The sequence below is a fragment of the Macrosteles quadrilineatus genome, unplaced genomic scaffold (assembly GCF_028750875.1).
Source record: "Macrosteles quadrilineatus isolate MER2022 unplaced genomic scaffold, UCM_ALF_1.0 Scaffold_4__1_contigs__length_99947679, whole genome shotgun sequence".
NCBI lineage: Eukaryota > Metazoa > Arthropoda > Insecta > Hemiptera > Cicadellidae > Macrosteles > Macrosteles quadrilineatus.
In genome coordinates, this window is record NW_026542597.1 from 24,267,605 (window position 1) to 24,281,363 (window position 13,759).

The following is a 13,759-nucleotide window of genomic DNA, read 5'->3' on the forward strand; positions in this document are numbered from 1 at the left end:
TTTGTTTTATGGTAACTGTAGGAAAAGTATAATGTGCAACTCAAATTCAAAGTACAATTGCCTCACTCGAGAAACCATTCCTCACTCACCTAGGGCTCGTGAGTAAGGATTTCTCTCGAGTGAGTCAATTGCTCACTTTTCTCACTAGTTGCACAAATAACTATTTTACATCTATATTGTATAATATTTTTTTTCCAAATATATGTGAATACAGTAAATATTAGTGGTAATATAGGCATCCAATTAATTAGTTGATGCATTTTTTTTGTGGTATTTATTATTATTATGCACTTGTATACCCCTAAAAAAGATGAAATGTCATGATTGCCTTACTGGACATTTGAATGTAATATAATTGAACATTTAACTAATCTTTTGACTGATCAAATCAATGTATTAAATCGTTGTCATAAAAAAGATTAGGAATGGATCGAACAAATTTCACGAATATTCTAATAATCTTACTGAGAAAACTACATACACACTTTATATACTCTATTGACAATAATTTGACCTACCCTCAATCCATAAATATAAAAAACTAACCAAACGTTAACACTTTAACAAAAATAAAACCATTTACGTCCATTCATAGACTCGTCAGATTTGCAAATACAAAAAAAGTTTTTAATAAAATAAAGTTGTAAAGTGAGGGGTAGTGTAGCAGTGGCCTCGACGTGTATCGGTGTATTCAATGTCCCACTGAACAATGTCGTTGCTGCTCTATAAATAAATGTAACAGCCAGTTGGGCGTCCTGCAGGTCCGCTACATTTTATCTTTACTCTTTGGTCAATAATTTATTGCAATTAAACAAATAAAAAATGCTTTCACATACTTGTGTGTATTTAGGTTATACTAGTTTGTTAAATAGTCTATTAAATTTATATTAATCGTTGAGAATGATTGGTCTTCGATGAATCCTACTTTTTGTCTATGAGTTTAAGTATTTTAAAATCGTCGTTATTCATAATTTGTGTTTTTTTATATTGCATTACAAATTACTATAAAACAGAATGAATCTATATTACTAGAAGCTAAGGGAGGAAATTTAAACTACACAAACCCCTTCAGAACTACGATTTCATTCTGAGTTGCAAACATCTTCACTGATTTTTATTGTTATCGTTATTCCTTGTCGCTTTTGTTATTTTTGTTATTGGTATTACTATTCTTATTGTTATTCAAGATTGTTATTAGTATCTATTTACTTATTACTTGTTAATTGTTATTCATTCTATTATGTTCTTGCTGTTGCCACTTTACCGTACTACTTTTACTGTACCACTTTTACTGTTGCATGAATTTTGCCATCTTACAACATTGTATACATTCTTGTAAACTGGTGTAAACCGTTGGGAAATAAATAAATAAGTAAATAAATAAACCATTTCTCGGTTACACCTGCCTTTAAAATTGTATGCAGGCAAAGAATAGTTACAACAATCATGTGTTTTTTCAGGTTCAGATGTTTACTGTATATTTCAAATTTTATGTAAGTAATGTTTTTCAAACACTTAATTATACTGCTTAAGCATAATCAATTCTTGAATTTGAAACAAATGGTTCAGCCAAGCATTAATTTACACAATTCTTAATTTAATTTGAGCTTTTTTTTAAGACAACTTAATCATTATTTGCCTTTATTCATTATCATATATCAAAAAACAATATTGAATGTGACAAGATTCAAACTTAATTATTATATTTTGTCCATAATTATTATTTTGTTCTAAACGTATCGAGGAAAATTGTATATATTAATAAAACTCATCATGCTCATGGGATAATTCGAGATGGTAAATTTTAACCTATAATGAATTAGAAACGTGCAACGGTACTTTTACACACCTTTAACTAGAACTTTATATCTATCGACAGAAATATACATCCGTAAAACAATATTTTCTTTATTAAACGGTGAATTAATTATTCTAATACTAGAAATTACTTATCAGAGTCTGGTCCTTATAGCACACGTGCCGGCTTAAGTGAGATACCAAATATGGGACAATACGTGTAGAATGAGAGGGGGGGGGGAGAAAGAGAGATAGAGATAAATGGACAGAGGGAGCCAATCTGAGGGCATTACTCATTGTTTTCACATTGTCCTTCCTTCTTTGTCCCACTCACCTGGCCTACGATATGTGATTTTTCTATTTTTACTCCTTATTTATTTATCTTTGCAGGCAAATATTGATAGTTGTTCCATACAGGTTTGATCAAAATAGTAATAAATTTGTGAAATGTTAAAATTTTTTACACATATAGATTTATTTGTATTATATTGCAATTATAAGTCATTTATTTGATAAATGTATTGTGTATTTTTTAAATTTCTTTTGGTGGAGTTTTCTGCCAATATGCGTCTTCAGGGCATTCAAGAGCAAAGCAAGAGATGAGGTAACACAGTATAAGAATACCCTTCACTGATGTAACCGGTACACAAAACTACATCTCTTCATTCGTATCTGAGACCTTTGCGTGCTCCCAACAAAGCCACACATACGCAAAACAAACTTAACATGCCAATTTATTATACATATGTTTTGTGGATCATCAAATATGAAAAGAGTTGTTTTACTATAATTACTAAACAATATATAACATATACCTATTATAATACTGAACCTATATAGCAACTTGTTTTTGAAAGTGCACTCAAAACTACAGCAATAGTGGCTGTCTGGATATGTTAAAAGCACTGGCGAACAAGAAAACTTCACTACAGTGAAAGACGAACTTTACCACTCTTTAGGTTGAAGAAACTTTTAAAACGATTTTATGATTCACAAAAGTTAAAAGCTTTTGAACTAGTAACCCTGAATTTAATCAATCATAGCGTGTTCTGAGCATCTACAATTACGTTCCTATGAACCAATATTCCGTATGCAGCGTCTTGCGTCTCGAGTTGAGTGTAATAACTCACGTGCACGTCTCTTGGGAAACATTGATTGCAATATAGTCGTGATTGATTCTATTACACCATATTGCATTTAATTTACACATCTACAATATGCAGAACAGAAGCAATGATTTGTTATTGTAATTATACTTTAGATTTTAATATAAGCACCAAAGATTCTTGAAAGTTTCTTGAAATAGTTTCTAAAAGGTTTTTTCGAATAAATTAATTATTAAAAATGTAAAAAGTTAAATTGGTTATGCCTTTGTCATATGATACTAGCAGTGTGACATTCCAACAGTCTAGCTTTAATTAGTCGAATGGAAACATTTGGTATCTAAAAGGTCCTAAACTGCTATGGGTATAACAATTACGTGGGCTTCGTACATTTAGTTTCTGTAGGGGTTTAAGATGATTTCTTTTACTGGATCTACTATTTATTCGAATTTTAAATAAAAAGTATCTTTGGAAGTTTGGACAACATTTTCCCAGAAGAACTATTGTATTATATCTAATATCCACCCTATATATGAATTTAAAAAGTTCCCTGATACTTAAACGTATTGTACAAACTTCAACTTACGAACGGTCGCGAAGAATATCGTCTACATCTATTATTCTTGACCATGCACTACTTGTTTAGAGTACAATGTTTACATCGGTGTTGGGTAAATGTTCCTGCGCAACTAGGTGAGAATATGTGCAAACAACCAGCAGCGTGCAGATATATGAGCAATCAAACTGCAATCAGCCTTGTATACCATTGTATATTTGTATAGCTCACTGCCCAAGGCGTAAGGCGCTATCAGGCTGGTATACAATGGTATTTGTATAGTTTCAGTACCCGGGGCTCAACAGATTATTCGAACCACACCCGTTTGTATGTTTGCTTTTATCTGGGCTATACAGTTGGAGAACTAATACTACTTGGCTCAATTAGGTAGTACTTATGTTTATTTTCGTGTGGGTAATCAATGTTTTAATATAGTTAGGTTTCACAACTTTGAAATTACAGAATCTATAAAAAAAAGAAACAGTAAGATGCATGTATATTTTACTATTATTTATATTATAAGACCAATATGCAAAAATTTAATACCGTAAATGAGAAAGATGGCTACAATATAGTATTATGTTATTTAAAATTCCATATAATAACTCGTTAACATACAACACACTGTGATAAAAAAGTTCTTAAAATAATAAATATTTAGACATTAGAGTATAGAATTGAATATGATTAATACAATGTGAGCAATATTTAGTGTAAGGAAATAATCTCAAGAACTAGAAACAGGAACTCTACAATGAAATACAGAATTTACCAGATTGGTATTTTATGTTCCATGTACGATTGTATTGGACAGTGAATACACACAATACATTGACATTGGCTACACGAGTACAGGGAGTGTCATTGTTGTAGTTAATTGTCAATGGTTTACTCTGTTACACAACATTGGTTGAGTCAAGGTATATTTTACATCCTATGTACGATTGTATTGGACATTGAATACACACAATACATTGACATTGGCTACACGAGTACAGGGAATGCCATTGCTGTAGTTCATTGTCAATAGTTTACTCTGTTACACACCGTTGGTTGAGTCAAGTTATATTATACATCCGATGTACGATTGTATTGGACGTTGAATACACACAATACATTGACATTGGCTACAAGAGTACAGGGAATGTCATTGTTGTAGTTCATTGTCAATGGTTTACTCTGTTACACAAAGTTGGTTGAGTCAAGTTATATTATACATCCGATGTACGATTGTATTGGACGTTGAATACACACAATACATTGACATTGGCTACACGAGTACAGGAAGTGTCATTGTTGTAGTTAATTGTCAATGGTTTACTCTGTTACACAACATTGGTTGAGTCAAGGTATATTTTACATCCTATGTACGATTGTATTGGACGTTGAATACACACAATACATTGACATTGGCTACACGAGTACAGGAAGTGTCATTGTTGTAGTTAATTGTCAATGGTTTACTCTGTTACACAACATTGGTTGAGTCAAGGTATATTTTACATCCTATGTACGATTGTGTTGGACAGTGAATACACACAATACATTGACATTGGCTACACGAGTGCAGGGAATGCCATTTTTGTAGTTCATTGTCAATGGTTTACTCTGTTACACAACATTGGTTGAGTCAAGGTGTATTTTACATCCGACGTACGGTTGTATTGGGCAGTGAATACACACAATACATTGACATTGGCTACACGACTACAGCGGATGCCATTTATTGTTGTTGTTCATTGTCAATGGCCTAGTTTGTTGCAAAACGTTGGTTGAGTCAAGGTGTATTTTACATATGATGTTTGATTGTACTTGACATTGAATACACACAATACATTGACATTGTCCATACAATTAGGGCGAACGACTTCGATGGTGAATTTAAAATTACAATATTGAAATATCTTATAAGAAATAAATTTAAAGAGCTTTGATAAATAATGTGTTGCTAATTATGAAATTATGATATAAAAAAGTTAACAAGGGCTAACAAAAATTTTGACGTGCTACCTTTTATTTTAATAGATAAGAAACCAACATGTCTTATTAATGAATAGACTTTTTTTACTGATTTATGTATATATAAATGTGTATGCTTAATAGCGTAACAAATAATTTAATTTCAATGTAATTGGATCCCGGAAAAACCTTCAGCTAGTCAATCCCCATCAAAATTCATTTACTAATCCTCTTTTACTCGTTAATCCTTAATCATCATTCTAAAAGTAACATCGTGTTTTTAAATTTTTTGTAGTTCTGTCAATACTACTATCAACACCACTGATCTATAGTGATATTGTTCTATCAATATCACTAATCCTTTTCAACAGAATAATAAAATTAAAAATAATAATTTAAACTGTAGTGGATCTTCCCTAATGTTTATTTATCATTATCAACCCTTATCGGCCCTCCTTAATCCTCAAAATTTGATAATCCTTTTTTACTTATCTTCACCATAAATTCGTATTCTCAACTGTATTTTGAAGACTACACCTATTAGAAGCACGTTAGTATTCGTGCAATTTACGGGTGCTACCTTGTAAAGGATATTGTAGAGGAAATTTGTCAGTTCCGGCGCCAGACCCTTGAGGTACGTCCACACCGAACGCGCAGAGCTGCGCCGCGCTGCGCAAAACATGTGCGCGCCGAGCGGCGCACTTGGTGTGGACGGCGAACCGCGCAGCTACGCGCACTCGAGAACATCCGCGAACACGATCCGACTGATGGCGGTATTTTGACGAACATCTTTGAAGTTTGTTCGCCTTTGCGCGCTCAGTGTGGACGGGCATTTGCTCAGTTATTGCTGCGCGTCGTTTCGGCTCGAACTGTCACTACCTGTGTATGATCAAAATGGCTTTTGAATGGAGTCGTGAGTGCATCGAGACTCTGGTGAATGCATATCGAGTTCGAACGGAGTTATGGGACCCAAAAGACAATAACTACCATATTAAAAATAGAAAAAGTGACGCCTGGCGTGAAATTGCCAGTGAGGTGGGTTGTGATCATGGAGAGGCGAAATCAAAAATGACATCCCTGCTCTCATCCTTCCGGCGAGAAAATTGAGCATGGATTCCCCTCCATACGATTCCCGACGTCTCAGTATGGGCGTCACCCAATGACGACGTGGTTTTCTCCTTCTTTTTAACCGATCATTATAAATAACAATAAAAACCGAAGCAGCTATTGCAGGGTCCATTTTCTACATCGGTGTGATTGTGTAGCCCGCGCAACACGGATCACAGCCGCGCAACTATGAACATGGCGCTCTGTTCCGCCCAGTTTAGCGCAGTTTCGCGCAGCGCAATATGCTTTGCACAGCGCGGCGCAGCTCTGCGCGTTCGGTGTGGACGTACCTTGCAGTAACGTTCTTCTTCCAACAATAAACATGCAACAAGTTGTTGCATCCAATCACCTGGGCTATGCAGCATAAATAGCGTCGACAATCAGAGCTGTAGCTTTAGATTTATCTGCATAAAATTTCTTTTCAATATAATTGGTTTAGTATTTTTTTTCTTAAGTTGAAGTATTTTGGAAGTGAGTACTTAATTTTAGTGAATATTAGAGTCTACCGGATTTAGCATCTGCTATTATTCCATAATTTCATTTATAATTTTATCTCGCATAAAGGGAATCCAAAAATGTTCCTGTATCTATAACAGGATTTATTGTTTTGTTTAAATATCTTTAACTTTGTAAGTTGTTTTACAGATATAATATAACACTGATTCTAGCACTATAACTTTACCTAAGCCATAGATAAAACATACTCCCTTGTGTTGCTTAGTCTATGCTTAAACTTTAAATAGATACAAAACTGTACATGAAAAGATCTTATATATTTAGATTGTTTTGTGTAGTAAGAGTTAATATGTGTAGGTGCCAGAAGACGTGTTATATCATATCAGAAAAAGTAGTACTACAAACCCTGCAAATATAGTAAAAAATTTCAGATAGTTCAATAATTACAAACATTAAAATTTTTATTTTGTGATTCATACCTCAAAAATGGAACAAAACTAAAGCATGATTTATTTTGTAAACGTTTGCTATTTGACACTGATATATATTCATACCCCTGAGAAACATATTTAAAATTGTTACTCGAATTTAAATGTGTTTATGTAACTGTGTGGCACAATCTATACATATTTCACAACCTTTATCTAATTCTGCATCTACTATTTCTGTATTAAAAAATGATTACTTTCAGTGCTAACAAAAATCATCCTGAGTTGGTCGAGCTTATGTTTTTACCGTTAGTTTTGGTAGCAAATATTTTACCTTTCTTAAATCTGGTGAATGAAATATTTTTGCCTACGCTTTTTACTGGACTACATTTTCATTATCTCCAGTATTGAACTAGGAAGCACAGTTAGGAGAGTGATCAATACATCAAAGGGCTGGGTTCTAACCCGTTTACTCCAATAAACAAACCAACTCTCAACTGATAGACCTAATACAGCTCCGGATCGGCTTTGAAACTTCATTACTCTTTCTTGGTCCGCTTAAGCTTTCGATAGATTAGTAAAACATTGACTAAGGAAATCCCTTGTCTGTGGCACAACACATGTTTTGATACATTTGTACAGTTTTAAACCTGTTGTATCAACTAATTATGTAGGACACTTTATAAACAACCGACGACACTTCGAGTTAAATGTTACTTTAAGATTGAGGATGCCAACTGGTCAGTAAAGATGGTACTATAAAAAATTAATCGCCCAAACTATCCATTCTTTATTCAAACAAGGGAATTGATGTCGATAGCATTCTGTCAATAATCGATTCATTTACAATTGCCATTGAGTTTTGAAATAACGATTCGTCTAATACGGTAATAATGTATCATAGGTAAGTGTTGGTTGAAAATAATTCAAAACTGTTTATTTTAAATTAAATATGTCACGTCTTTGGAAGGTATCTCCAATACATTAGAACATTTTAGAACGTACCTTTCATGGTACAGTGTTACACGTGAGAAGGTTGAAATACGTATAAACTATTTGCATGTTCAAATCCCACAATTTACAACTAGCTTTCAGCTTCATAGTCTAACTTACTGTAAGTATGTACAGAACAAATTATGGGTATCCCAGACAAGTAGAGATTTTCTGTATCCGAGATTGTTTCTCACATTACTTCAGGGTTTGCGGCATTATCAGTATCACTTAGCTAAAACCAACTGGCGATTGGTAGGTTTCGAACCCGAGACATCAGGTACTGAAGTTCCGCGCTTTGTCAAACTAGCTGCTGTTAACTAAACATCCTCGAGAACTCTCTGTACTTAAAGCTACTGATAATTATTAATCTGTAGGAAAACAATTAGAATAATTATAAATCAAGAATATTAAAAACCTTTTCTGTTTAAAACCGTTCTAATTTCGTTCCTAACCTATCTGATGACTCTATATTGGCAGAACGCAGCTGTCGAAATCAAACCTCAGTTAAACCGTTCCGGACACTGAATCTTTTAAGGATTTCATAAACTTGTCTGGCCCAGTGGTTGCTCCATGATCGGAACGAATGTCTGTTATTAATATACCCACCCACCTCCCCCCGGGCCACCCGCCCTTCTGAAACGGTTTTCTGGCACGGTGTGGCAGACACGTTGTAGTACATGAAGTGATATCCAAATAGATATTTATAGTAAAGTTGCGTACGATAATACATGAATAATTCCAATCAATGCTTCATCTTCCAACCAAAATCTTATCCCTCTTGCAAACTGCCTGATGCCAATTTTTGTCTGGAAGTCAAAAATGCATTATCATCTACTGATAGGCCTAGTTAGTATATTTATGTGATTATTCGTGTCTTTAAAATTTACTAAGGTATATCAGTAATATACACACAACTCGATTTTTTGTATCATTTTACTATACTGTGTATATTTGCTGTTGTTTGTAATAAACACATATAAACATTACAAAGACGTAAAGTAGCACATTTAAACGAAGCTATAAATATTGACTATGTGCAGGATATTTGTAGTCAATAGTATAATATTATAATCTACCATCTTTTGTTCAAAGAAATGTGAATGCCTAAATTAAATGTATTCTTACCATCAAAACGTTCCTTATCTTCAACTTTTAATAAAATATAGTTGAGAGTAAATAAAATATATCAATTAAGCAATCATAATCGACGGTTAGTAGTAACTTGTAGCTAGGCCTTCATAATTTTATAAAAACTCAGTATGTGCATCGAATTGAGGTTAAAATGTGGTGAAGATTTTGTATTAACAATGCAAAGGAACTTCCATAGTGTTCAGAGATCATAGTACTTTCTTGCAAGACTACTGATGAATAAACCTATTAGTTTAAAGTAAGGCTGTTAGCGGTCTGAAACACATCAAGTTGTAGGTTCTTGCTAGAAACTACAAATAGAAAGGTTTACCAGGGGAGGTAACACTTTTTTTTCTAGAGAGCTCATTATTTAACATCATACTGCAATCAATTTCATCCCGATAAATGTTCAAATATTTTCAATGGCTCCAGCCTGGACCCACCTGTTTTTGATCATAGGTCTATTCATAATTTGTCATAGCCAAAGAATCAGCTGATTTTAGTCAGTAAAAAAAAAAACAAAGCTGACATCAGTGTAAGCCCATCTGTTCAACAATCATCTTCCCTTTACGTCCACGGTTATGTCGCGTTGTAATAATCTCTGTTGGTATCTATGTATATCGACATGTCTACAGCTTTCTAACGTGAATTATTATTACAAATCTAACTTTTTCCCACCTGCAACTTCCCTGGACGTTCCCTCGATCTGGTAGAAAGGTTCTTTCCTGGCAGATCACGATGGGCATCTGCTACGATCACGGCCCCCACTGAACCATGACGGTTTATGAAACACTAAAACAATCCACGAAACCCCATTACCACGGTAACTCCAGCATTTGTGGCCATTTGTTACGGCTAAGCTTGTACTTCATGGCCAACAGACTAAGTGTGGTCGCGGTTCTTGCAATATTTTTGTTGCGGATATTTTTGAGATCGTTCTAATTGTTTTCTTAGTTTTTGAAACCACAACGCCGATTAGGTGTGCATTTTAGCCTTAAATCAAATGCAAGATTAGTGTATACTGTATTTAATGATAAAGCCTAGTTTCGAACCATCAATAAGCTACTGAGTTCTTTCAGGGACCAACCGGTGACATTTTGATTTTTTGACGATGACTCGATCATAATATTATATCTAAATGTATTAAACAATATTGTTAGATGTAAAATTTCTCTCTTTATGGGATTTAGTTATTAAGCTGACCTCTATTATTTGAATAGACCTGTTTAAACTAGAAGGTATGTTTTGTAAAAAGAATTGTATTATATTTGCCTCAGTAGAATTGAATTTCCATTATTATCATTTATATGTAAGTGGTTGTCAAAAAACATTAAGTTGCATATTGTAACAGCCTTATATAAAATAATGTCCAAGGTAAGAGAAGCAATAGGCATAATTCTTATACTTTAATAGTTGATTTAATTATTCATTATATGAACCAAACTAAAAAATTCTATTAAACAGTTTTTTTATGTTATTCCTAAATACATTAATTTAATTTGAACAATTTAGTTTAGACTCGGGTGTAAAAAGTATGAATTTTTTTGTGAGTTCTTATTGTTAAACAAATCCAATAGAAGAGGATTTACAAAAGAGGAATAACATAATTTATGTAAAGACGTAAATAATATGAAGAACACAATTCTAAAAACTACCACATTCTAAGAATACATAAAAGCTTTTGAATATTCAATTCAGTGACAAATATAAAGAATGCTCTTGGAAAGGAGAACATAATGGATAGTGGTTCAATATACGGAACAAAAAGGATACACAAATCAAATTCTATGTTAAATTGAGAGGATACATTGTCAGTGGTTGGTGGCCAATACATGGGTTTGGTCCTCTAAATTGTGAACTTCACTCGACCAACCTTTACAATAGGGTTGTTTGTTTCAACAAATACAATTGTCGTCGATTCTGGTAGATTCAAGTATGTGTAGCATCCAAAGTAGATTATTTTTCAATATTTCAAAATTCAGGTCTTACTTTAAAAACTTCATTGAGATTGGGTTACCTTACCACTGCTCAATTAGGTATGAAATGTTTGTAAAATTAGTTTGTTTTGAAAGTTTTGATTATTTTACATTTCTATCCTAGGTTTTGATGAAAAGGCCCTTGTTTTACACACATATATATACACCTTATTGTACATTATAATTATATATTATATTGAAATACTATGTGTTTCTTTGAAATACATAGGATTGTTTGTACAATCTAGTTGTACTAAATTAAGGATTAAGTCCAAATGGATATTAGGATCAATAATAAAAACATGTCAGTTAAATTCCTAAGGGAAGTTGTAATAGCAAAACCATTTTTACGCTTAGGCTACTTTGTTGATGAAAATACTGTACCCTACTCTTTTGTTGTACCGATTTGTACAGATTTTTCTGTTATACGCACCACATCAGGCTAGGCTATTAAAAATGTTTAAGTTACTTAACCTAACCTAACCTAACTGGGTGTGGTCGATACAGCAGAAGAGTTACTGCATTTAGACAAAGACAGGTCGTAATTCACAAGTTTTCTAATTGTGAGAATTCAGTTTTGATACGTCGCTATGTTTTTACAAAACCAAGATGTGAGATGGCCAATTTGAAAACAATCTCGGTAAAGGCGATGGTTAGCTTTGGTTGAAGACTCGGTTATCTACGATACAGATTGCAACAACCTCCCTTTGATGTCGAATTATCTCGCAATCCACACAACCCCTGACGTGCAACTATCTTGTTCGTCGAAAACATAATTGGTTCAATGATCGTGATTTCAATCCACTAAACAGTATGGGAGACTTTTTTCAACAATTGACGATTGAATTCTAGTCAAGGGGTTCTCGGAAATAGGAAATAATTTCCTGTTAAAAAATTATTTTCCCCAAAAATGTCTACAAATCCGTTTATAATGTTTTCGAATTACCAAATAGTTAAATTTTACAAAAAAATGTAATTGATTATCTTTATCCAATAACTTAAATCAATGAGATCAAAATAAAATCCTATTTTATTATTAAAGGGTCTATGATTCGCTATGTTTAAAATATTTTTCCAGGGGTTAAAAAAGATAAAGGTAAGAATTTCTAAAGAACCCAATCTCTATTTACTGGACGGTGTTGTCATATCTTCCAAGAGAATGTTGGGATCAATGAAAACTGTTATTGGACGGAAGACTTTACCTGCGCTTCGAAGAAATAGAATTTTGTAAAATAGTGGTTTGAAAAATATTTTGTGTTCGAATTTTATTTTATTTTAAATATTTATTCCTACTTTTAAAGCAAAAGCAAGAAAATTGATTGTCAAAGCTGGCCAACTTTATTTGTTTGAATGTTTAAAAAATGCAAAATTATAGAAGAGGATTTAAGTGGGTTTCCAATTATTACACGTCACACCAGCACCGAGCTGTTTGGTTAGTGATAAAAAAAACTCGAAGATATGGCCACTGTTAACTTTATCATTCCACTATAAGACTAAAACATTAACCACAACATAAAATGTGTAAACGTATGAACCCCCCTTAAAACTATTTATTAGGACCCAACACCGATCATACAGTGACATTTCATCATACTAGATCTATTTAGGTGTGATGCCTAGCATTCCCTACTTCAGATAATTAATTACTCCAAAAATTTTTTTTTTCGTAAGACTCGACAAAATGAAGATACTTTCGTGGATAATCCAGGCAATGATTGGCCCATCTGTGCAGTTTGTTACCGGTTTAGATTGATGAAACAACCCGCCTTTGATGCAGGCTAATGGAACTAATCTCTCTGGCTTAACAAAAACTCGATACTCCCTCTTGCCGCGCTTTTGTTTAAATTTGCTAATAACTTAAATACCCGTCACTGTCAATCTGTAAATTGGAGCTATTTAGAGCAAATTTCTTGAGGAATTGCAGTATGCAGAAAACTTGTAAATATTTTATCTAAGGCTTTTAGTCTTAATTTAATTTTAACACTATCTTAGTATGTTTATTAAATTTTTACAAATCATTTATAAACATGTTTGTGGTGGTTAATTTCCTTTCAGTTCTCTGCTAGGTAAATATTCTATGAATTTTTACATACATTTTTAGGTAATTTTTTTGATTTTTTAATTCTAGTTTGACAAAAACTAAAAAGTTGCGAATTTTAAGATCAAACATTCATCATTTCTACCCTGATACTAAGCAAAGATGAGTCTGTGTGCAAGATATTGTTGATTTAAAGTTCGGAGGCTTTGGTTTAGTTT